The sequence below is a fragment of the Ursus americanus genome, chromosome 35 (assembly GCF_024610735.1).
Source record: "Ursus americanus isolate L20-20 chromosome 35, mUrsAme1.1.p, whole genome shotgun sequence".
NCBI classification, from domain to species: domain Eukaryota; kingdom Metazoa; phylum Chordata; class Mammalia; order Carnivora; family Ursidae; genus Ursus; species Ursus americanus.
The window spans coordinates 1,445,682-1,470,785 of NC_142161.1; the positions used below are offsets into that span (position 1 = coordinate 1,445,682).

The 25,104-nt window shown below is 47.7% G+C and overlaps 1 long non-coding RNA gene across 2 annotated transcripts in view; it reads right to left on the reverse strand.

Annotated features, from left to right (window-relative positions):
* Positions 1–25,104, reverse strand: part of LOC148107074 (uncharacterized) — a 102,771-nt gene that overhangs the window by 48,246 nt on the left and 29,421 nt on the right. Inside the window, exons 4-6 of one of the 2 annotated variants that reach the window (XR_015723065.1) lie at positions 15,848–17,932; positions 1,892–2,186; positions 102–243 (exon numbers count right to left, since the gene is read on the reverse strand). This is a non-coding gene — a long non-coding RNA (uncharacterized LOC148107074). Of the gene's footprint in view, positions 1–101; positions 244–1,891; positions 2,187–11,546; positions 11,842–15,847; positions 17,933–25,104 lie in introns of those variants that run through there. The other variant, XR_015723066.1, reaches the window with a different exon arrangement.

The window sequence follows — 25,104 nt, forward strand, 5'->3', positions numbered from 1 at the left end:
TTTTCCCCTCAGATGTAAAGACAGAAACCACCAAAACAGGACATCCAAATAAAGGCCTGAACCTCAACCCTGGCGGGAGGTTCAGAACCAAGACAACTTACCACTGTGATGCAAAACCACCGGGGAGATGACAGGGTGGACCATTCTTGTGCCTATCTCACTGGAACCGGCGGCGAAGACGCAGAGGTCAGACGCGTTGCATCCTACCCGCCAGGCCAAGGAATGTGAGCCAAGAAGAACCGTCTGTAAAACAAGTACAGCTTTGAGTTCAGGTCTTAGGGATTGCACTCTGGGAGACACAGAGTCACCCCCAAACGGAAAGTGTGCTCCACACTGCCAGCAGGGAGTGCAGGCTCAAAGAGGTCAAAATCACAGGGTCGCACAAGCTGGGAAAGAATTAGGATTGCTGCGAGCAGACCTTAAACTAATGCATGGTTGGCGGTTTGGCTACCAGGTGTTCCATGATGTCTATTTCAGACCAAAGCAGGAGGATGTGGTCCTGGAGGTGGCCCAGAGGTCAGTGATCATTTGCAACTACTGACAAAAGTCCAACGTTCATGCTGCTCCCAGAACCTAAACAGAAGATGTGCATCAACCCTATTTCAACTACATTTTGCAGGACTATCTTAGCAATGCTTACTCCTCCTGGAATCTTCTTTCACATTGGAAATGTGTTCTCATTCATCAACCCCTGGATCTTCCATTATATGGAACTGAAACAGGAGATGTGCATCAACCCTACCTCCTCCATGTCTTTTCAACTCTATGTGAGTGACTCTCTCAGTCTTTCTTCCTTCTTTCACAACTCTATTTTTAATAGCATCTTAGCAGTATTTCATTCTTAAAGAGAAATCGGTGAGGTTCAACCGGCAAATTGCATTACCACTTGTTGAAAGTAAGCCCTGATCTTTGCCATCTCTAAAGTCTCTATTTGGCTGAAATCGGCCTGGGGTCTTTTCTTGTGAAGATTTGCCTCTCACAGACACCTGAAGTCAAAACACTCATCACCACAAAATGCAAATTTAAATTTCTGAGGAGATTTAAAGGGGTTTAAATCCTAACCAGCATTTATGATACTGACCCAAGGTGCAAGCACTCGAACCACCAGCTTCTAGGGGATTCCAAGATTACTTTGGGTGGCATTCCGATAGGATTTGCCCAATCAGAAAACACTGTCAGTGTCAAAAGTCATATCTCCAACCTAACTTGCAAGATAAATGGTTTCATAGCTGAAGGGGACCCATTTTGAGGCACAGAAATATCAGGCGTGTTTGCAGTGTGTGCTAATCCAGATGGGTGATGCCTTTCAGTTACACGGATCTGTGATTGTTTCTTAGATGAAAGAAGGCCGCAGCGATCATCGCACACTTGCTGGCTTAGCATCTACTCTTTTTTTTTTTTCATTTATTTTTATTACGATGCTGTATGAGTCACCATACAGTACATCATTAGCTTCTGATGTAGTGTCCCATGATTCACTGATTGTGTATAACACCCAGTGCTCCACACAACACGTGCCCTCCTTAATACCCTTCACCCGGCTAGCCCATCCCCCCACCCCCTTCCTCTCTAAAACCCTCAGTTTGTTTCTCTGGGTCCAGAGTCTCTCATGGTTCCTCTCTCCCTCTGTTATCCGTCCCCCTTCCTCTTTCCCTTCCTTCTCCTAATGATCTCCCTGCTACTCCTTATGTTCCACAAATAAGGGAAACCATGTAATTGTCTTTCTCTGCTTGACTGACTTCACATAGCATCTATTCTAACTAAGCTCAGCAAGAACAGTAATGGACCGTATACATTTGTAAACCTTGCTTTGCCAGAACTTTTCGTAAGGAATCTTCTAGATTGAACTGGCAATCGTGTCTTGAGGCCAGAGGCCAAGCCAAATACTCACCACAGACTTGCCTGCAGTACCTGTAGATTCGGGTCAATTCTTCTTTTTGAGATCCCCAAACTATCCTGAGGTTCCGACACCTGCCGGGAAGTAACCCTCTTTACTCATCTGGCAAGGCTCCTGAGAACTCTGTAAGCAAGGTTATCAGGCCAATATGTCCAAGGGGCTCCATCAAGTCAACCTGATATCCTTCAACTTGTCTGGTCATATCAGGGTCTATATGCATGTCTCTCTCTCTCCAACAGGACACTTCATTCAACGCCTTGGTAAAATAACTAAAGTTTCCAGGAGTGACCTGTTGCAAGGAAAACAGACTTGTGTTGAACTTTGGCAAATAATCAAACTTACCTTGAAAGAAGGAATACTCACTGAGAGCTGCTGAATTCTGGAGGATTCGGGTAGGGAGAAAAGTGAAATGTTTCCACTTGTTCACAAAAACATATTTTATCCGATCTCCCTATATCATGCATATTTTAACATAAAGTTTCCTTAAATCTGGAGGAACACATATTAAAGAACCAGCAATGTTTCAAACAAGAGTCACAAAACTATCATCATCGTCCTCAACTCTTTCTGCCCCATAGTATTAGTTCTTGTTCTGTTTGAATGCAACAAAACCGGCTCCATTAGATCTGGAAATTCTTACCCAGTTGAGTTTTAGGATTTTAAAGAGCACAACTTATATTTGTCAAAAATTCCTTTCATGAATCTCCTTGAGGATGAAACACATTCGACAAGGGCATAAATGACACAAGAATCACAAATGTACATGGCTCAAGATCTGATGAGAGCTCATTACAACGCACTTGACAAGGAAATCCCGTTACTTCTGTGACACAGAACATTTCCATAATTAGCATATCGAGTGAGGACCTTCTACTGAGACATATTAAAGCTTGAGGAATTCACATAATTCCTACAACAATTATAACATTTACCCATACAACAGAACCCGTGGTTTCCCAATCATTTATTTCACAATGCTTCCCAAGTGACTTAACATACCAAAGAAGCCTAAGTAGTAAAATGAAAAGAACAGAAAAGCAAAGTCTCCACTTACAATTTAAATCCCAGGCAATTTGTTTAAAAATTCAGAATGGTTTAAACCATAGGCCTAAATAGATATATGGATCATGACAAAACTCACTACTTAAACTGAACCAAGGAGGCCAAAAGACATTTTAGGGAAGATTGTGCAATCTTTAGCAAAACTTAGCTTCTTTCAAACTGAGACATTTCAGTCCTCTTAAGTCATTAAAAACCTGATAAAGACAAAACACAGAAACTTTGCTTTTCTGCAAAGGTAAAGAAAACACATAATAATAATAGTAATAACATCTTTGTTTACAACTCCCTCTTTTTAATCTTTCATCTTTTTTTTTTTACGATACGGTAGTCACCATACCGTACATCATTCACTTTTGATGTAGTGTCCCATGATTCATTGTTTGCATATAACAACCAGTGCTCCATGCAATACCTGCCCTTCTTAACACCCTTCACCGGTCTAACCCATTTCCCCGCCGCCCTCCCCTCTACAACCCTCCTTTGCTTCCCTGGGTCCATGGTCTTTCACTTATTTGTGGAACATAAGGAATAGCAGGGAGATCCTTAGGAGAAGGAAGGGAAAAATGAAGGGGGGGGCACCAGAGGGGGAGATGAACCATGAGAGACTATGGACTCCGGGATACAACTCTTTCACATCAAGAGCAGACCAACAATCCAGGAAAATTTTGTCCTTTTAACAGAGAGAAAAAAAGCAGAATTTCAGACTTATACCATTGTACCTATAAAATCCATTCATTTCAATCTTAGTCCTGACCATAAATAAAAGTTTTTTCCGAAGTTGCGCTTCACAAACTTCCTACACCTTTCTTTTTCATTCAGATTTTGTCCTGAGACTTTTCTCTCTGAATAAACAGTCTTTATTTAGGACAAAATAACAAAATTGCTTTTTTTCTTTCCTGAACAAATTCTCATTCCTTATAGTGCTCTTATAAAAATACAACTTAACCTTTCTTGCATACACAGTTGCTTCCCCTATCATTTCCAGCAATCTCAATGTACACTTAGCAGAATTTTAACTTTTACAAACCTTTGCCTCCACTGAAAACTAAGCAGTAACCAATCCCGAACTGTTATACCAGAATTCTTTAGATTGGCATTGTATTATTAAAATAACATATTAAAGGGGAACAATGAAGCAAAGAGAGAGTCCACAAGGACAAAGATCAGAAAGGAACAGAGCCAATATACAGAAACAGGGACTTTACAAGCAATACAATGGCAGTAAATTCACAGCTCTCAGTAGTTACTCTGAATGTAAATAGGCTCAATAGCCCAATCCAAAGACAGGAGCCTATCAGATTAGATGAAAGGCAAGACCCATCAACATGCTTTCTTTTTTTTTTTTAAATAATGATATTTTTTATTATATTATGTTAGTCACCATACAGTACACCCCTAGTTTTTGATGTAATGTTCCAGGATTCATTACTTGCCTATAACACCCAGTGCACCATGCAATACAGGCTCCTTCTGTGGACTGGGCTGTGGTTTGCCAAGCCCTGATCTCCATCAGAGACCTCACCGGCCCCACCTTGCAGGTGTTCCCAGGCCTGCTCGCTCACTGCAAGACCCAGTGACCTGCCTGGGATGTTCCTGGAAACCTCTGCCCCTTAAATTCTCAGATTGTGATCGTAGCGTAAACCAAATCGGACAATGTGCTGTGCTCCGGATTTCAAAATGTTTTCTCAGAAGAGCCTTTTTTATCATTCTCTGTCCCCATCAAACCCATATTTTGTAAGATCTTATCCACTTAGATTCAGAGTCACTCAAAGGCAACAGCAAATTCAGAAACCACATTTAGTGGTGCTTGTTCTGGGCATCATGAGAGACAGTCATCAGCAGAGACTACTCAGGAGGCCAGGACAAGTACATATGATGGCGGTTTGGGAGGGAGAAGACGAACAGGGCAGGGGGAGAACGGGCTTCGGTCCCTGTGTTTTCATGTCACAGGTTAGATACGCAAATATTTCCAAAACCTCATTACTAATTTAAAACAAAAACAAAGACAACAAATGTAGGACGCTTTCCAGCACTACGGAACTCTAAACAGATGATGGGACTGACCCAAGGTACAATTTCTTAGCTAAAAGGGCCTAGGTTGTTCCAGAACAAAATGTTGACCACAGTTCTCTTTCAGGGTGAGGGCTCTGAACCAGCGTAGTGGATTTTGATTTGGACGGTGCTACATTTACCTAAAAGCCTACGAGCAGGAAGAGGTTGGCAGTGAAGTCTTGGCGTGGTTGGTGTGTGGCAGTCTGGACTTCTTTGTCTAAGCAGGTGCCGGGGCCCTCCACCTCTGGTTTTTCTGTGGACGTCTGGGTGGACAGGCCCCCACTGGAGGGACCAGTTCTGGCTTGAGGTGTCCTGAGCTGATTGTGCTGGGGACAACAGGAGTCTGCAGACGGCTTCCCCACCCACTTCTCACTTACACCTCAAAACAGCTTAGTGTGGTATTATAAAAAATTAACAAATTGGAGAGCAGCAGCAATCCTCCCAAGACGACACGGCTAGGTCACAGCCCACCCGCTTCAATTCACGTCTGTGACCAGCGCCCAGGATGCCCGGAGAGGAGAGGCACTGGGGAGGGGGGCAGTCAGCCTTGATGCCCTGGCATCATTTTCCTCTTCTGTTTGAGAAGATATACTGTGTGCGTGGTGACAAATTCAGACCGTGCCAAGGCTGGAGGTAACCAATGTTACCGAGTTCTTGTCCATCGTTCCAGAGGTGGTCTTTACACATCCTGAGTGTGTGTGTGTATGTGTGCATTTACACACATGTGTGCACACACTGGACAGAGCACCCTTGTTTTTCCTCCTAAGGGCATAACTTGAGGCTTGCTCTGTGCCTACTGATGTTACTTCAGCTCACACGTTCAAACAGCTGTGTAGGTTCCAGCGTGTGGACACGGCAGATTTCATTTCCTGTCTCGGGGGGACTGGGGACATCCGTGCTACAGGTGGCACTGGGCCAGAAGGGCCTTGTGGCCAGGCCCACGCGGGAGCCGCGTGGCCCTACTGAGGTGGATGATGAACCTCTCTAGCAGACATGTCCATGGAGGCCTTCTGAGGGGCTTGTTTGGGTCTCTGTCTGGCTTCTGTCACACCTCATCTCTGGAGCAGCCAGTCCCTAATCTTTTGGCCCTGAACGTTCTTGGAAAAAATGTTCCCTAAGACAGAGGGAGCACAGGACTCCCAGCTGTAGGCTCTGGGCTTCGCCCAGCAGAATGTGATTTTGTTCTTGGGCTCTCCTTAGGGACCCCAATGGGCCCCCCAAGTCATCAGGGTGATTATGACGTCCGCTGGATGTCTCAAAAACATGCATTTTTTACCTGGCTCCCATTCAACTCCATAACGTAGTGGTTTGCTCAATGACTGTAGAGTATGGTCTCATCTGAGGAGAAGCAGGACATTTTAAGACCGCAGAGCCCAAAATTAACAGCCTGGAATTTTTGCCCATGCTCTCTGTTGACTGACTTAAGCCATTACACGGAAAGACACTTTGGCAAATCCTGAACTACTTGTACAAGAGAAGCCACAGACACGATCAGACCATTTAACAAGAGGCATCTGGTCAACCGAACATTTTAGGAAATGGTCTCTACCATTAGTAGGATTGCAAACCCTTCCACACAACCCAAACACAGTGACTGAGAACAGTTCCACCTCGACACAGAACCAAACCCTTAAAACCCACTACGAACATCACAGAAGCTGGCAACCACTGCATCAAATTACGGTTTTCGGGGTTAACACGCTGAGGCCTTGTCACCAACCTCCAAACCTCTTCTCGCTTTGCCTTTTCATGGTGCTGTGGGGCTTGGTGCCTGAGGTTAAGAACCAGGGTGAACAGAGCCTGGGCAGAATCACCTCAGATGCTCAGGAGGTGGAGGCCAAGGGGTCAAGGGTCAGCTCAGGCCCTCTGGCTTCTCTCTCCTACAGGCAGACGTCCCGTAAGGTGCACTGGCGGGGCTGACAGGGGACGCCCCGGCCTGCTGGTCGGGGTCAGAGCTGCGGCTGTGAGCAGGAGGGCCAACAAGCTGGAAGGTGAGTGGGCAGGAAGGCTCTGGCTCTGAGTGCTCATGGGCATGAGTCAACACCAAATACTCTGGCAGGGTGCACGTAGCAATGCTGACCTCCAGAGCTGGGCCCCCAACAGGCTGTGGCCATTTAGAATCAGTTTATGATTTTCAATGAGTTTTTTCTTTTTTTTTTTTCCCCCAAAATACCTCAATTTACAAAAAGGACACATTGGGCTTCCATCCATAGCTGACAGCAAATAAGCGACTGCCTTGGTTGGAGAATCTTTTCTGGAACGACCCACCGTTTGTCTTATCCATAAGCCCTGTGCCACCATCTTTCTGCTGAGCCCAGGCAGCAGTGTGGGTGCTACTCCCCGGCCTGAGGGCTCTAACCCGGGCTGGGCTCCTGAAGCCTCTGCAGCCCCACAAGCTGGACCCTTTTGGGATGCCACACTGCCATCCCTCAGAGCTCAGTCCCTAGAGCGAGGAGGGTCACCCCCCTGCCCTCAGGTGCAAGAAGCAGGGTTCTCCGCCGCATGGAGGTTTAGGGTCTCAGGCTAACCTATGCCAATGGAACTCATGCACAGAACCACCGGAGCTTGCCCCGTTCGCAGGAACAGTTTGGGAAACTGACAAAAAAACAGGCGATCTCTCAGAAGGCAAGCAGAGATGCTTCCAGCTTGCCCGTCTGCAGCTGGAGACTCACGCTGCCAGGAGGCAGCAGCCACACCACCCCCGGGGCCTAGGCTGGGCAGTTGCGGCCTGGCAAGCTGCCATGTAGTGTGTGGCCTTGAGGAGAGATGATGCCGCAGAGGCGGTGAGGGCGCAGGTGTGCAGGGAAAGGCAGCCAATGCGTGAACGACCCCTCTGCATAATCTTGGCCAGGGGACGCAGCTCTGCTCAGAGGCGCTTTTGCAAGGGTTGCGCCAGAGGCTCAAGCCCCCAAGAGGGGCTCAGGTCCCCGTTATCCTGTGGATGGGGTACCAGCGAAGGAGAAGAGGACCCAGAGCCCCAGGTTCCTTCAGTGGAATCCTAACTGGTAGAGACGTAGGGCCCCACCGTTTCTGTGCCCACTGATGTTCACTCTGGGCCTTCTGAGGCTGGGCGCTGTAGGACTCAGGGTGCAGGAATCCCCCAGTGTGTTGTGTTCCTCTCCTGCCCCTTCCCTGACCCCAGTGCTGTCCTCAAGGAGTAAGGAACTGCATTCAGGACTCCGAGGCTGGGACTCTCACCCATGCTGCTTTTCCAGCCTGGGGCAGTTCACCTGGCTGGTGAGCCGAGTCTCATTGCCAGGCAGCGGGCATGAACGTGGCGCTCTGCGCGGTGACCACATTGTGCAGGTGTGGCCTTGCCTCCCTATGTGCCACTACCTTGTACCTGTACCGGGCTTGCCCGCCCACGGCCTGCTGCTTCCACAAGTTGTAGTAAGTAGGGTGAGGAGTAGTGGCGCCTGGAGCTTAGCAGCCTCGACGACAAGCACCACCACGGGCACACTAGCCGGGCTCTCACCAGTGATGTCGTACGCCATCCGGATGAGCTCATAGTGCCGCTATTTCTTCACACCTACAGGTGGAAGGAAACAGGGGTCAGCTGGCCCAGGACCACCTCCCTCTCTTGGAACCACACCGAGGGGCTGCGGGGCAGGCCGTGGGTGTCACCAGAGGGTCGCTGGAACGTTCTCCTCCTCCTTCCCTGACCCCAACGTAACAGCCACCCTGCGCTGCAGTGCACCCCTCCCACTCTCCGCTCACGGGAAAGGTGGCAGCAGGCCACCTATAAGGCCACCTTAACTAACAAATAAAAATCTGAAAAGAAATAACAAAGAAAAACCTTACGGACAATACATTTAGAGCAACGTCTCTTTACTGAAAAAACCCACGCAATAAGCAGACTGCCCAGTTCAGACCCACGTTGGCCAAGCGTCCACTGCAATACTGGAAATCCTAGCCAGAGCAATTACACAAGAAAACTAAATCAATAAAAGGCATCCAAACTGGAAAACAAGAAGTGAAGGTCACTCTTTTCAGATGACATGATATTATATGTAGAAAACCCTAAACACAACCACAAAAAAAACTATTGAACAAATTCAGTAAAGTGGCAGGGTACAAAATGCATAAAAATCTGTGCTCCCTCGTTTCAAACTCTATTACAAAGCTCTACTGATTGCTGGCATATTGGCATCAAAGCAGACACACAGATCAACAGAACAGAAGACAGAGCCCAGAAGTAAACCCACACTTCTACGGTCCAGTACTTTATGACCAAGGAGCCAAGAATATGCAAGGGGGAAAGGACAGTCCCTTTACTAAGCGGTGCTGGAAAAACCGAACAGACCCATGCAAAAGAATGAATCCGTACCACTATCTTACACTCGACACAAACATTAACTCAAAATGAATTCAAGACCTGAAACCTTACAACTCTTAGCAGGAAACATAGGGACAAAGCTGCCCTGCGTACTACTCAGGCGTGATTTTTTTTTTTTTTTTTGGATCATGTTCCAAAAGCCAAGGCAGTAAAAGCAAAAGTAAATAAGCGAAGCTACAAGAAACTAAAAAGCTCCTGCCCAACCATGAAAATCACCAACTAAATAAAGAGGCAACCTACCGCCTGGGAGAAAAGACTTGCTACTCATAAATCTCATAAAAGGTGACTTTCCAATATATAGAATGAATTCCTACAACTCAATCACAACAACAACAACAAACAAAGTGGAAGGATTTTCCAAACGGACATTATGCAGAGAAGACACAGAGACGTCAACAGTTCCGTGAAAAGATGCTCCACATCAATAATCATCAGGGAAATGCAAATCGAAACAACACTGAGGTATCGCCTCACGCTGCTTAGAAGGTTCAGTATCAAAAAGACAGAAATAACAAACGTTAGCTAAGATGTGAAGGAAAGGGATCCCTGGTGCGCTGTTGGTGGGTACAGAAGTAGGTGCACACGCTGTGGAAAACAGTATGCAGCCTCCGCAAACAAAAGAAAAATTAAAAAGAGAACTATCCTACAATCCAGTAACTTCTCTTCTTAGCTTTTAACGGAACAAAATGAAAATACCTATTTGAAAACATATTTATACCTGCATCTTCATTGCAGCATTAACCATATGTAACTAATTTAACATATAAAGCATCATATTGAAGTATACAATATATAAAACATCTATAAAATAAATTATAATACAAGACTGTATGTACATAACATAGAGGACCCGAGAGAGAAGAATAACCTACAAGACCATGTCCGTGGACAAACAGATCCATAAAGAGCCCCTTCCAACCCAACCCATCTCCCCACCACCCAAGCAACAGCCTTTCCTGCTGTGGCCACCGCTGAACATACCGCCCACGCCCTCTCCCATCTCTGCCTAGGACCATACGGCTGCTGCCCTCGCCACCCATGACAACTCACAATCCTCGCCCTCACCGCCGCCTGGGACTCAGAGCCCTAACCAACCATGCCATCCTCTTCCCCGCCAGGGAACCCACGACTCCACGGCCCTTGACGTCACTGCACACCTACAATGCAGGTGCCGCTGCCACCAGGGCCCCTGACCTCACTGACGCGCAACCACCGTCGCCACGGAAATCAACACCCGCGCCACAGCACGACCACGGAACTCCCCGCCGCTGCCCTCACCACCCTCACCGCCCCTTGCGTCGCAGCCCATGCCACTTGGGAACTCACCGTCGCCCTCGTTGCCGCTGCCTCCACAGCCGCCGCAGCCACCTCCAGCGCCGAGGCCGAATCTGTGGATGCCGCCTCCAGCGATGCCTCTAGCGACGCCACCTTCAATGCCGGAGGCGGCGCACCACTGACGTCAAAGGGAGGCGCCGCCGCCAGCGCCGCCGAGGCTGGGGCTGCCTCCAACACCGAGACCTCTTCAGTCGACGCCCCTCCAATAAAGCAGCCTCTGCTGCCTCCAGGGACGCCGCCGCTCTCGCTGACTCCCTCGAAGCCCAGGACACCTCCAGTGCTGCCGCCGATGACACGATCAACGCTGCCGAAGACTCCACCGCTGCCAACACGTCCGCACTGGAGTCCGCGCAGCACCGAAGTGAGAAGCGACCAGCGTGCGGGGCTCCGCCCCCAGCGTGCGTGGCTCCGCCCCCAGCCTGCGGGGCTCCGCCCCCAGCCAGCGGGGCTCTGCCCCCAGCCTGCGGGGCTTCCATAGTCGCCCCTGCTGCTTCCTGTGCCAGGGGCACTGCCTCCAGAAACAGCGGTGCCCCGGGAGCTTCCAGCAGGGGCGCTGCAGCGGGCACCTCTGGCAGGCACGCTGCATCTTGTGGTCGCCCCTGCTGCCTCCAGCGAGAAGGACGCCTCCTCCACTGCGGCGGGCGCCGGTCCCAGGAAGGATGCTGATGCACGAGCCGCCTCCAGTAAGAGCAAAGCCTCCTGCAGCTCCTGCAAGGGAGCCGCCTCCATTGTTGCCTCAGTGGTCGCTGTAGGCCTCCAGCCCAGTGGGCGCTGCCGCTGGTGCCTGCAGCAGGGGCGCTGCATCCGTGGACGACCCTTCTGTCTCCAGTGGGGGGGGGGGTGGGACTCGGACCCACCTCCAGCAGGGGCGCACTCCCTGCATGTCCCTGCTCCCTTCACTGCTGCGGAGGCCGACTCCAGCCTGCAGGTGCTGCCTCTTGCATGTGGGCTCCGCCTCCAGCAAGTCGCCGCCACCACTTTTAACTCTCATTTTAAGTTGCAAACAGTCTCAACTCAGCAGACAATGAACAGTATGAAAATGCTTTTTTTCTTTCCTAACCAAGCTGTGTTTAAATATGTGAAGAGGTTGTTGATTTTCTTTTTCCATGCTTATTTCCCCTTCACTACAAAATGCCATTTTCACATTCCTGGTAAAAGCCTGGAGAGGGACCAGAGGTAGGGATACAAGAAAGTTCTTTATTGACTGCTATTTTTCATTCTGATTTGTGATCTCAGGGCCTGACCAAAATGTAAATCTGTCTCCCCTAAGGTCTTCAGAGAACTTAACAATACTGTTGGTCTTTTCACTGTTAACTCCCCTAGAACAGGATGTATGCGGTTTTTAGATCTATTTGTTGGTGATTGTCCCTCAGGATCAGATGATCACCAGTCAAGCTCTACCTAAGTGATTCCCACGTAGTGCCTTCCTCTCTCCCGGAGGTTGTCTTTGGACCGTAGGAACCTCTAAGGCAAACTTTACCTTACATTCCGCGGAAGTTCAGTTACTTCACAACAAAGTCTTGTGCCCCTCCCCCCTCCTATCTGTGTATCTTTCCTGCTGCCTGAGGAAACAGGCTCTTGCCTTCAGGCTCCTCAGCCATATGTCAGATGCGAGTATGCTCCCCAAAATCCAAAGGATATATATTAAGCTCTTCTATTGATCCCGCGGAAACCCAACCTCTTATCTTGGAGACAAGAGCATCCTACCCATTCCCCTTGCTTTTGTTGGAAGGTTGGATAGGCAAGTATTAATGAACATAAAGAGGATTCAGACAATCCTCTTTACAAATTCTATTTCCCCTTAGTTTCAGGGTGAAGGATCCCCCTCCTCTGGGCTCTCTGACGATCTTACGTCCTAAGTGTGTTAGTTTAACAAGTATTGCATGGACTTTCATTCCCCCCATCCCTGGAGATAAACCAGACCATCAATGATTTCATTTAATTTCAAATCCCCGTATCGACTTTCAATAAAGTTCTACAATTCTGACACCAGTTGCAATGTGTTTCTTCCACGTGACAAGCAAGTCTTTGACACCACCCGCATGTCCTTTTCTGACACGACCTATCTGGAGATAGTGTCAGCTTGCACAGCTCAGTCCCACCACACTGGACCCCCAGCACCCTTCAGATGCCCATCACAAGTCCAGTTTGCCACCTGTGCTTGACTAGCCACAGATGGAAGGTTCCAACCACTGCCTCCTTAGGCTCAATTAATTTGTTACAGTGGCTCACAAAATTCAGAGAAACATTTCACTTACAAACCTACCGGTTTATTATAAAAGGATACAACTCAGGAAGAGGTAAGAGAGAAGATCTGCGTAGGGCCAAGTACGGGGAAAGGGGTATGGATCGAGTTTCCATGCCCCGTTCCAGAGCGCCACTCTCCCAGCACCTCCAATGTTCACCAACCCAGAAGCTCTCAGAACCCGTCCTTCAGGGTATTTGCGGAGGCTTCATCACATGGGCATGATTTTATGATTTCATGACAATCATTGTTCTCCAGCCCCTCTCCCCTCCCAGGAGGTGGAGGGCGGGCCTGAAAGTTCCCACCCAATAATCAAGTGGTTGGTTCCACTGGCAGGCAACCAGCCCCCTCCTCAGTCCCAAAGTCTCTCATTAACACAGCAAACAAAAGATACCCCATCACCCTCCACACTTAGGAATTCCAAGGGCTTTAAGGAGCTTTGCTGCAGAAACGGGGTAAGATCACATATATATTATAAATCACAACACCGCAAGTTCATAACTCAGTGCTGGACAGTAATACAGCATGGATATTTAAATGATGGGTTCATTTTTATGTTGATGACCGAAAAGGAGCTTCTCAAAGAGCAAATCTTTAAAATTCATCAAATGAAATGACTTTCTGAAAACCAAAATCTTTTACTAAAGTTTTTTCCATTTACAGAACAGTTTCTGCAGCTCTGAACCTAATTCTTACCAAAAAGGGGATTAATAAATGTTGGGATCTGGGGGGAAAAGTGACCTCCTAATGTTAGAGCTCAGGGATAGCACTGGAAGGAAGATGAGTCAATGCTCAGATGTATTCCTTGGCCTAGACTTCAGGAAGGCAGAATATACAGGGAGAAAAGAAAACAGACAGGTAGAAGAGTCTCTCAGAGCCTGCATTTCCAAACGGGAAGGCCCTTTCCTACATGGATTCCTTGGTTTCATCAACAAGTATTTATCAAGTGTCCAACTAATCACCAGCGAGGATATTTATAAACAATTACACGATGGACTCCCTCTTTTCGGACGTTCCTAGTCTAGTGGGGAGGACAGACATTCCAAGAGCCCTTTGGAGAAAATGGGGAGGCTCTATTAACCAGCAGAGCTTCTTTTTCCCTCGGGAATTCTGGGCCCTTGGCTGAAATCCTCACCTGGATCCTCTGTGTGGTTGGCCCATCCTCACTTAATACTGCTCCTCCATCCCTAGCCTCAATCCCACTTCCCTGTTGTACATTCCTCGCAGCACCTGCTATTACATGAAAGCGTGTGCTTCTGTCTAAAGCTTACAGTAGAAGCCATGAGAAAGGGATCTTGTTTATTTTGTTCAAGGCCGCTTGCCCTGAGACTAGAAGAACGCCTGGCAAATTCATATATTCATTCACCGTATGTTTAAAGCATCTACTAGTGCCAGGCACTGACCCGGGCAGAGATCGGGAAGCGGAAATTCCCTCTCCTCGTGGAGCTTCCATTCAAGTACCATAAAGACAATGACTAGGATGGAGCGCTTTCTTTGGAGAAACTCCACAACACTGAATCCTAACAGCAACTCTGAGACAGGTAGGATTATAATCCTTGCATTACAGGCAAGGAAACCTGGACCCAAGAGGTCAAGTGACTTGCCTAAGGAGAAGGGGCAGGGTTAAGATGCGCACCCAGGGAGTCTGGCCCTAGAGCTCAGTGTCTTACTAATCTGCTAGAACGCCTCTTGCTTACATACCCACAGTATGTGTGCAATAAGTATTGTTGGAAAATGGCTGGAAGCCTACGGAGAACCAAAGGAAGACAAGGACATCATTATGGAGGTACAGGGTAGATGATGTGGGCTGAGGGGGAGGTTAAGGAGCTTCATAGAGAAAGGGACATGGCCGATTCTTGAAGGCCTGGAGGGCAAAGGGTGGGAATACAGGGAGGGTGTGAATGCAAACAACAGACACAGCAACACTTAGTGTGACTGGACCGTAAGGGGGTTGGAGAGAGGGCACCAAATTCATATAGTGATGGTAAAGAGCCTCGTACGCCCTGTTAGATAGTTTGAACTTGGTCCCGAAAGTACTCAACACAGAGACCTGAGGTGGCTGAAATGGAATCGCCGAGAAGCTCAGATTTAAAAGACCACGGACAAACCAGGAGCAAAAGGTGTTAAGCCAGAACCAGAATAAAGGAGTGCCATATTCTCTTCCAACTGTGTGATTTCTTTACAGATCTCAGCACCTCTATAACTGTTGATGAAACAAAGTTCTCAAATCCCCTCTTGCACTCACGCATGACCTCAGGGACCTCAATAAGATCTAACGGCACTGAATTCATGATGACGTTCCAAGGTTTGAGATGATTACCTCATTAACCTTTTGGACATGTTTTCGAGAAGATGGCTCTTCTTCTTATCACAGAGACAGAAAACAAGCAGATCAAGATCCTTCCCCAGATGGTAGGTAAGTGGTGATCTCACAAAAGAAGGGGAGGTTTGGGAGTGTCTCCAGGGCTCCCAAGGAAAGCACTTAGGGAGGTGAGACTGCAACTTATATGGAAACTTTCTTCATCAGCAAGACCGGATCTGTCTGTGCTAGGACCAGGGCCTTGGCTATAGAACACCCAGCACCGTGCTGACAGCTGCTACATGCTCACTAAATGGGGGGTACCTCGATTTATGCGGTAAACCTGCACTAACGCACGATTCTGCCAACAGAAGCAACCTCTGGTTCAGAGTTTTTGTGTGGGGCGAGGACTTGCAGAACTTTCTACATCTGTCCTACTAAGGTCTTTTCCCCAAAGAACCAACCGTGTATTTTCTTTTTAAGGACCTGTCTCCAATGTCACAGCCAAGAAGAAGGTATCTTTTCCCCTCAGATGTAAAGACAGAAACCACCAAAACAGGACATCCAAATAAAGGCCTGAACCTCAACCCTGGCGGGAGGTTCAGAACCAAGACAACTTACCACTGTGATGCAAAACCACCGGGGAGATGACAGGGTGGACCATTCTTGTGCCTATCTCACTGGAACCGGCGGCGAAGACGCAGAGGTCAGACGCGTTGCATCCTACCCGCCAGGCCAAGGAATGTGAGCCAAGAAGAACCGTCTGTAAAACAAGTACAGCTTTGAGTTCAGGTCTTAGGGATTGCACTCTGGGAGACACAGAGTCACCCCCAAACGGAAAGTGTGCTCCACACTGCCAGCAGGGAGTGCAGGCTCAAAGAGGTCAAAATCACAGGGTCGCACAAGCTGGGAAAGAATTAGGATTGCTGCGAGCAGACCTTAAACTAATGCATGGTTGGCGGTTTGGCTACCAGGTGTTCCATGATGTCTATTTCAGACCAAAGCAGGAGGATGTGGTCCTGGAGGTGGCCCAGAGGTCAGTGATCATTTGCAACTACTGACAAAAGTCCAACGTTCATGCTGCTCCCAGAACCTAAACAGAAGATGTGCATCAACCCTATTTCAACTACATTTTGCAGGACTATCTTAGCAATGCTTACTCCTCCTGGAATCTTCTTTCACATTGGAAATGTGTTCTCATTCATCAACCCCTGGATCTTCCATTATATGGAACTGAAACAGGAGATGTGCATCAACCCTACCTCCTCCATGTCTTTTCAACTCTATGTGAGTGACTCTCTCAGTCTTTCTTCCTTCTTTCACAACTCTATTTTTAATAGCATCTTAGCAGTATTTCATTCTTAAAGAGAAATCGGTGAGGTTCAACCGGCAAATTGCATTACCACTTGTTGAAAGTAAGCCCTGATCTTTGCCATCTCTAAAGTCTCTATTTGGCTGAAATCGGCCTGGGGTCTTTTCTTGTGAAGATTTGCCTCTCACAGACACCTGAAGTCAAAACACTCATCACCACAAAATGCAAATTTAAATTTCTGAGGAGATTTAAAGGGGTTTAAATCCTAACCAGCATTTATGATACTGACCCAAGGTGCAAGCACTCGAACCACCAGCTTCTAGGGGATTCCAAGATTACTTTGGGTGGCATTCCGATAGGATTTGCCCAATCAGAAAACACTGTCAGTGTCAAAAGTCATATCTCCAACCTAACTTGCAAGATAAATGGTTTCATAGCTTAAGGGGACCCATTTTGAGGCACAGAAATATCAGGCGTGTTTGCAGTGTGTGCTAATCCAGATGGGTGATGCCTTTCAGTTACACGGATCTGTGATTGTTTCTTAGATGAAAGAAGGCCGCAGCGATCATCGCACACTTGCTGGCTTAGCATCTACTCTTTTTTTTTTTTCATTTATTTTTATTACGATGCTGTATGAGTCACCATACAGTACATCATTAGCTTCTGATGTAGTGTCCCATGATTCACTGATTGTGTATAACACCCAGTGCTCCACACAACACGTGCCCTCCTTAATACCCTTCACCCGGCTAGCCCATCCCCCCACCCCCTTCCTCTCTAAAACCCTCAGTTTGTTTCCCTGGGTCCAGAGTCTCTCATGGTTCCTCTCTCCCTCTGTTATCCGTCCCCCTTCCTCTTTCCCTTCCTTCTCCTAATGATCTCCCTGCTACTCCTTATGTTCCACAAATAAGGGAAACCATGTAATTGTCTTTCTCTGCTTGACTGACTTCACATAGCATCTATTCTAACTAAGCTCAGCAAGAACAGTAATGGACCGTATACATTTGTAAACCTTGCTTTGCCAGAACTTTTCGTAAGGAATCTTCTAGATTGAACTGGCAATCGTGTCTTGAGGCCAGAGGCCAAGCCAAATACTCACCACAGACTTGCCTGCAGTACCTGTAGATTCGGGTCAATTCTTCTTTTTGAGATCCCCAAACTATCCTGAGGTTCCGACACCTGCCGGGAAGTAACCCTCTTTACTCATCTGGCAAGGCTCCTGAGAACTCTGTAAGCAAGGTTATCAGGCCAATATGTCCAAGGGGCTCCATCAAGTCAACCTGATATCCTTCAACTTGTCTGGTCATATCAGGGTCTATATGCATGTCTCTCTCTCTCCAACAGGACACTTCATTCAACGCCTTGGTAAAATAACTAAAGTTTCCAGGAGTGACCTGTTGCAAGGAAAACAGACTTGTGTTGAACTTTGGCAAATAATCAAACTTACCTTGAAAGAAGGAATACTCACTGAGAGCTGCTGAATTCTGGAGGATTCGGGTAGGGAGAAAAGTGAAATGTTTCCACTTGTTCACAAAAACATATTTTATCCGATCTCCCTATATCATGCATATTTTAACATAAAGTTTCCTTAAATCTGGAGGAACACATATTAAAGAACCAGCAATGTTTCAAACAAGAGTCACAAAACTATCATCATCGTCCTCAACTCTTTCTGCCCCATAGTATTAGTTCTTGTTCTGTTTGAATGCAACAAAACCGGCTCCATTAGTTCTGGAAATTCTTACCCAGTTGAGTTTTAGGATTTTAAAGAGCACAACTTATATTTGTCAAAAATTCCTTTCATGAATCTCCTTGAGGATGAAACACATTCGACAAGGGCATAAATGACACAAGAATCACAAATGTACATGGCTCAAGATCTGATGAGAGCTCATTACAACGCACTTGACAAGGAAATCCCGTTACTTCTGTGACACAGAACATTTCCATAATTAGCATATCGAGTGAGGACCTTCTACTGAGACATATTAAAGCTTGAGGAATTCACATAATTCCTACAACAATTATAACATTTACCCATACAACAGAACCCGTGGTTTCCCAATCATTTATTTCACAATGCTTCCCAAGTGACTTAACATACCAAAGAAGCCTAAGTAGTAAAATGAAAAGAACAGAAAAGCAAAGTCTCCACTTACAATTTAAATCCCAGGCAATTTGTTTAAAAATTCAGAATGGTTTAAACCATAGGCCTAAATAGATATATGGATCATGACAAAACTCACTACTTAAACTGAACCAAGGAGGCCAAAAGACATTTTAGGGAAGATTGTGCAATCTTTAGCAAAACTTAGCTTCTTTCAAACTGAGACATTTCAGTCCTCTTAAGTCATTAAAAACCTGATAAAGACAAAACACAGAAACTTTGCTTTTCTGCAAAGGTAAAGAAAACACATAATAATAATAGTAATAACATCTTTGTTTACAACTCCCTCTTTTTAATCTTTCATCTTTTTTTTTTTTACGATACGGTAGTCACCATACCGTACATCATTCACTTTTGATGTAGTGTCCCATGATTCATTGTTTGCATATAACAACCAGTGCTCCATGCAATACCTGCCCTTCTTAACACCCTTCACCGGTCTAACCCATTTCCCCACCGCCCTCCCCTCTACAACCCTCCTTTGCTTCCCTGGGTCCATGGTCTTTCACTTATTTGTGGAACATAAGGAATAGCAGGGAGATCCTTAGGAGAAGGAAGGGAAAAATGAAGGGGGGGGGGCACCAGAGGGGGAGATGAACCATGAGAGACTATGGACTCCGGGATACAACTCTTTCACATCAAGAGCAGACCAACAATCCAGGAAAATTTTGTCCTTTTAACAGAGAGAAAAAAAGCAGAATTTCAGACTTATACCATTGTACCTATAAAATCCATTCATTTCAATCTTAGTCCTGACCATAAATAAAAGTTTTTTCCGAAGTTGCGCTTCACAAACTTCCTACACCTTTCTTTTTCATTCAGATTTTGTCCTGAGACTTTTCTCTCTGAATAAACAGTCTTTATTTAGGACAAAATAACAAAATTGCTTTTTTTCTTTCCTGAACAAATTCTCATTCCTTATAGTGCTCTTATAAAAATACAACTTAACCTTTCTTGCATACACAGTTGCTTCCCCTATCATTTCCAGCAATCTCAATGTACACTTAGCAGAATTTTAACTTTTACAAACCTTTGCCTCCACTGAAAACTAAGCAGTAACCAATCCCGAACTGTTATACCAGAATTCTTTAGATTGGCATTGTATTATTAAAATAACATATTAAAGGGGAACAATGAAGCAAAGAGAGAGTCCACGAGGACAAAGATCAGAAAGGAACAGAGCCAATATACAGAAACAGGGACTTTACAAGCAATACAATGGCAGTAAATTCACAGCTCTCAGTAGTTACTCTGAATGTAAATAGGCTCAATAGCCCAATCCAAAGACAGGGGCCTATCAGATTAGATGAAAGGCAAGACCCATCAACATGCTTTCTTTTTTTTTTTTTTTTTAATAATGATATTTTTTATTATATTATGTTAGTCACCATACAGTACACCCCTAGTTTTTGATGTAATGTTCCAGGATTCATTACTTGCCTATAACACCCAGTGCCCCATGCAATACAGGCTCCTTCTGTGGACTGGGCTGTGGTTTGCCAAGCCCTGATCTCCATCAGAGACCTCACCGGCCCCACCTTGCAGGTGTTCCCAGGCCTGCTCGCTCACTGCAAGACCCAGTGACCTGCCTGGGATGTTCCTGGAAACCTCTGCCCCTTAAATTCTCAGATTGTGATCGTAGCGTAAACCAAATCGGACAATGTGCTGTGCTCCGGATTTCAAAATGTTTTCTCAGAAGAGCCTTTTTTATCATTCTCTGTCCCCATCAAACCCATATTTTGTAAGATCTTATCCACTTAGATTCAGAGTCACTCAAAGGCAACAGCAAATTCAGAAACCACATTTAGTGGTGCTTGTTCTGGGCATCATGAGAGACAGTCATCAGCAGAGACTACTCAGGAGGCCAGGACAAGTACATATGATGGCGGTTTGGGAGGGAGAAGACGAACAGGGCAGGGGGAGAACGGGCTTCGGTCCCTGTGTTTTCATGTCACAGGTTAGATACGCAAATATTTCCAAAACCTCATTACTAATTTAAAACAAAAACAAAGACAACAAATGTAGGACGCTTTCCAGCACTACGGAACTCTAAACAGATGATGGGACTGACCCAAGGTACAATTTCTTAGCTAAAAGGGCCTAGGTTGTTCCAGAACAAAATGTTGACCACAGTTCTCTTTCAGGGTGAGGGCTCTGAACCAGCGTAGTGGATTTTGATTTGGACGGTGCTACATTTACCTAAAAGCCTACGAGCAGGAAGAGGTTGGCAGTGAAGTCTTGGCGTGGTTGGTGTGTGGCAGTCTGGACTTCTTTGTCTAAGCAGGTGCCGGGGCCCTCCACCTCTGGTTTTTCTGTGGACGTCTGGGTGGACAGGCCCCCACTGGAGGGACCAGTTCTGGCTTGAGGTGTCCTGAGCTGATTGTGCTGGGGACAACAGGAGTCTGCAGACGGCTTCCCCACCCACTTCTCACTTACACCTCAAAACAGCTTAGTGTGGTATTATAAAAAATTAACAAATTGGAGAGCAGCAGCAATCCTCCCAAGACGACACGGCTAGGTCACAGCCCACCCGCTTCAATTCACGTCTGTGACCAGCGCCCAGGATGCCCGGAGAGGAGAGGCACTGGGGAGGGGGGCAGTCAGCCTTGATGCCCTGGCATCATTTTCCTCTTCTGTTTGAGAAGATATACTGTGTGCGTGGTGACAAATTCAGACCGTGCCAAGGCTGGAGGTAACCAATGTTACCGAGTTCTTGTCCATCGTTCCAGAGGTGGTCTTTACACATCCTGAGTGTGTGTGTGTATGTGTGCATTTACACACATGTGTGCACACACTGGACAGAGCACCCTTCTTTTTCCTCCTAAGGGCATAACTTGAGGCTTGCTCTGTGCCTACTGATGTTACTTCAGCTCACACGTTCAAACAGCTGTGTAGGTTCCAGCGTGTGGACACGGCAGATTTCATTTCCTGTCTCGGGGGGACTGGGGACATCCGTGCTACAGGTGGCACTGGGCCAGAAGGGCCTTGTGGCCAGGCCCACGCGGGAGCCGCGTGGCCCTACTGAGGTGGATGATGAACCTCTCTAGCAGACATGTCCACGGAGGCCTTCTGAGGGGCTTGTTTGGGTCTCTGTCTGGCTTCTGTCACACCTCATCTCTGGAGCAGCCAGTCCCTAATCTTTTGGCCCTGAACGTTCTTGGAAAAAATGTTCCCTGAGACAGAGGGAGCACAGGACTCCCAGCTGTAGGCTCTGGGCTTCGCCCAGCAGAATGTGATTTTGTTCTTGGGCTCTCCTTAGGGACCCCAATGGGCCCCCCAAGTCATCAGGGTGATTATGACGTCCGCTGGATGTCTCAAAAACATGCATTTTTTACCTGGCTCCCATTCAACTCCATAACGTAGTGGTTTGCTCAATGACTGTAGAGTATGGTCTCATCTGAGGAGAAGCAGGACATTTTAAGACCGCAGAGCCCAAAATTAACAGCCTGGAATTTTTGCCCATGCTCTCTGTTGACTGACTTAAGCCATTACACGGAAAGACACTTTGGCAAATCCTGAACTACTTGTACAAGAGAAGCCACAGACACGATCAGACCATTTAACAAGAGGCATCTGGTCAACCGAACATTTTAGGAAATGGTCTCTACCATTAGTAGGATTGCAAACCCTTCCACACAACCCAAACACAGTGACTGAGAACAGTTCCACCTCGACACAGAACCAAACCCTTAAAACCCACTACGAACATCACAGAAGCTGGCAACCACTGCATCAAATTACGGTTTTCGGGGTTAACACGCTGAGGCCTTGTCACCAACCTCCAAACCTCTTCTCGCTTTGCCTTTTCATGGTGCTGTGGGGCTTGGTGCCTGAGGTTAAGAACCAGGGTGAACAGAGCCTGGGCAGAATCACCTCAGATGCTCAGGAGGTGGAGGCCAAGGGGTCAAGGGTCAGCTCAGGCCCTCTGGCTTCTCTCTCCTACAGGCAGACGTCCCGTAAGGTGCACTGGCGGGGCTGACAGGGGACGCCCCGGCCTGCTGGTCGGGGTCAGAGCTGCGGCTGTGAGCAGGAGGGCCAACAAGCTGGAAGGTGAGTGGGCAGGAAGGCTCTGGCTCTGAGTGCTCATGGGCATGAGTCAACACCAAATACTCTGGCAGGGTGCACGTAGCAATGCTGACCTCCAGAGCTGGGCCCCCAACAGGCTGTGGCCATTTAGAATCAGTTTATGATTTTCAATGAGTTTTTTCTTTTTTTTTTTTCCCCCAAAATACCTCAATTTACAAAAAGGACACATTGGGCTTCCATCCATAGCTGACAGCAAATAAGCGACTGCCTTGGTTGGAGAATCTTTTCTGGAACGACGCACCGTTTGTCTTATCCATAAGCCCTGTGCCACCATCTTTCTGCTGAGCCCAGGCAGCAGTGTGGGTGCTACTCCCCGGCCTGAGGGCTCTAACCCGGGCTGGGCTCCTGAAGCCTCTGCAGCCCCACAAGCTGGACCCTTTTGGGATGCCACACTGCCATCCCTCAGAGCTCAGTCCCTAGAGCGAGGAGGGTCACCCCCCTGCCCTCAGGTGCAAGAAGCAGGGTTCTCCGCCGCATGGAGGTTTAGGGTCTCAGGCTAACCTATGCCAATGGAACTCATGCACAGAACCACCGGAGCTTGCCCCGTTCGCAGGAACAGTTTGGGAAACTGACAAAAAAACAGGCGATCTCTCAGAAGGCAAGCAGAGATGCTTCCAGCTTGCCCGTCTGCAGCTGGAGACTCACGCTGCCAGGAGGCAGCAGCCACACCACCCCCGGGGCCTAGGCTGGGCAGTTGCGGCCTGGCAAGCTGCCATGTAGTGTGTGGCCTTGAGGAGAGATGATGCCGCAGAGGCGGTGAGGGCGCAGGTGTGCAGGGAAAGGCAGCCAATGCGTGAACGACCCCTCTGCATAATCTTGGCCAGGGGACGCAGCTCTGCTCAGAGGCGCTTTTGCAAGGGTTGCGCCAGAGGCTCAAGCCCCCAAGAGGGGCTCAGGTCCCCGTTATCCTGTGGATGGGGTACCAGCGAAGGAGAAGAGGACCCAGAGCCCCAGGTTCCTTCAGTGGAATCCTAACTGGTAGAGACGTAGGGCCCCACCGTTTCTGTGCCCACTGATGTTCACTCTGGGCCTTCTGAGGCTGGGCGCTGTAGGACTCAGGGTGCAGGAATCCCCCAGTGTGTTGTGTTCCTCTCCTGCCCCTTCCCTGACCCCAGTGCTGTCCTCAAGGAGTAAGGAACTGCATTCAGGACTCCGAGGCTGGGACTCTCACCCATGCTGCTTTTCCAGCCTGGGGCAGTTCACCTGGCTGGTGAGCCGAGTCTCATTGCCAGGCAGCGGGCATGAACGTGGCGCTCTGCGCGGTGACCACATTGTGCAGGTGTGGCCTTGCCTCCCTATGTGCCACTACCTTGTACCTGTACCGGGCTTGCCCGCCCACGGCCTGCTGCTTCCACAAGTTGTAGTAAGTAGGGTGAGGAGTAGTGGCGCCTGGAGCTTAGCAGCCTCGACGACAAGCACCACCACGGGCACACTAGCCGGGCTCTCACCAGTGATGTCGTACGCCATCCGGATGAGCTCATAGTGCCGCTATTTCTTCACACCTACAGGTGGAAGGAAACAGGGGTCAGCTGGCCCAGGACCACCTCCCTCTCTTGGAACCACACCGAGGGGCTGCGGGGCAGGCCGTGGGTGTCACCAGAGGGTCGCTGGAACGTTCTCCTCCTCCTTCCCTGACCCCAACGTAACAGCCACCCTGCGCTGCAGTGCACCCCTCCCACTCTCCGCTCACGGGAAAGGTGGCAGCAGGCCACCTATAAGGCCACCTTAACTAACAAATAAAAATCTGAAAAGAAATAACAAAGAAAAACCTTACGGACAATACATTTAGAGCAACGTCTCTTTACTGAAAAAACCCACGCAATAAGCAGACTGCCCAGTTCAGACCCACGTTGGCCAAGCGTCCACTGCAATACTGGAAATCCTAGCCAGAGCAATTACACAAGAAAACTAAATCAATAAAAGGCATCCAAACTGGAAAACAAGAAGTGAAGGTCACTCTTTTCAGATGACATGATATTATATGTAGAAAACCCTAAACACAACCACAAAAAAAACTATTGAACAAATTCAGTAAAGTGGCAGGGTACAAAATGCATAAAAATCTGTGCTCCCTCGTTTCAAACTCTATTACAAAGCTCTACTGATTGCTGGCATATTGGCATCAAAGCAGACACACAGATCAACAGAACAGAAGACAGAGCCCAGAAGTAAACCCACACTTCTACGGTCCAGTACTTTATGACCAAGGAGCCAAGAATATGCAAGGGGGAAAGGACAGTCCCTTTACTAAGCGGTGCTGGAAAAACCGAACAGACCCATGCAAAAGAATGAATCCGTACCACTATCTTACAC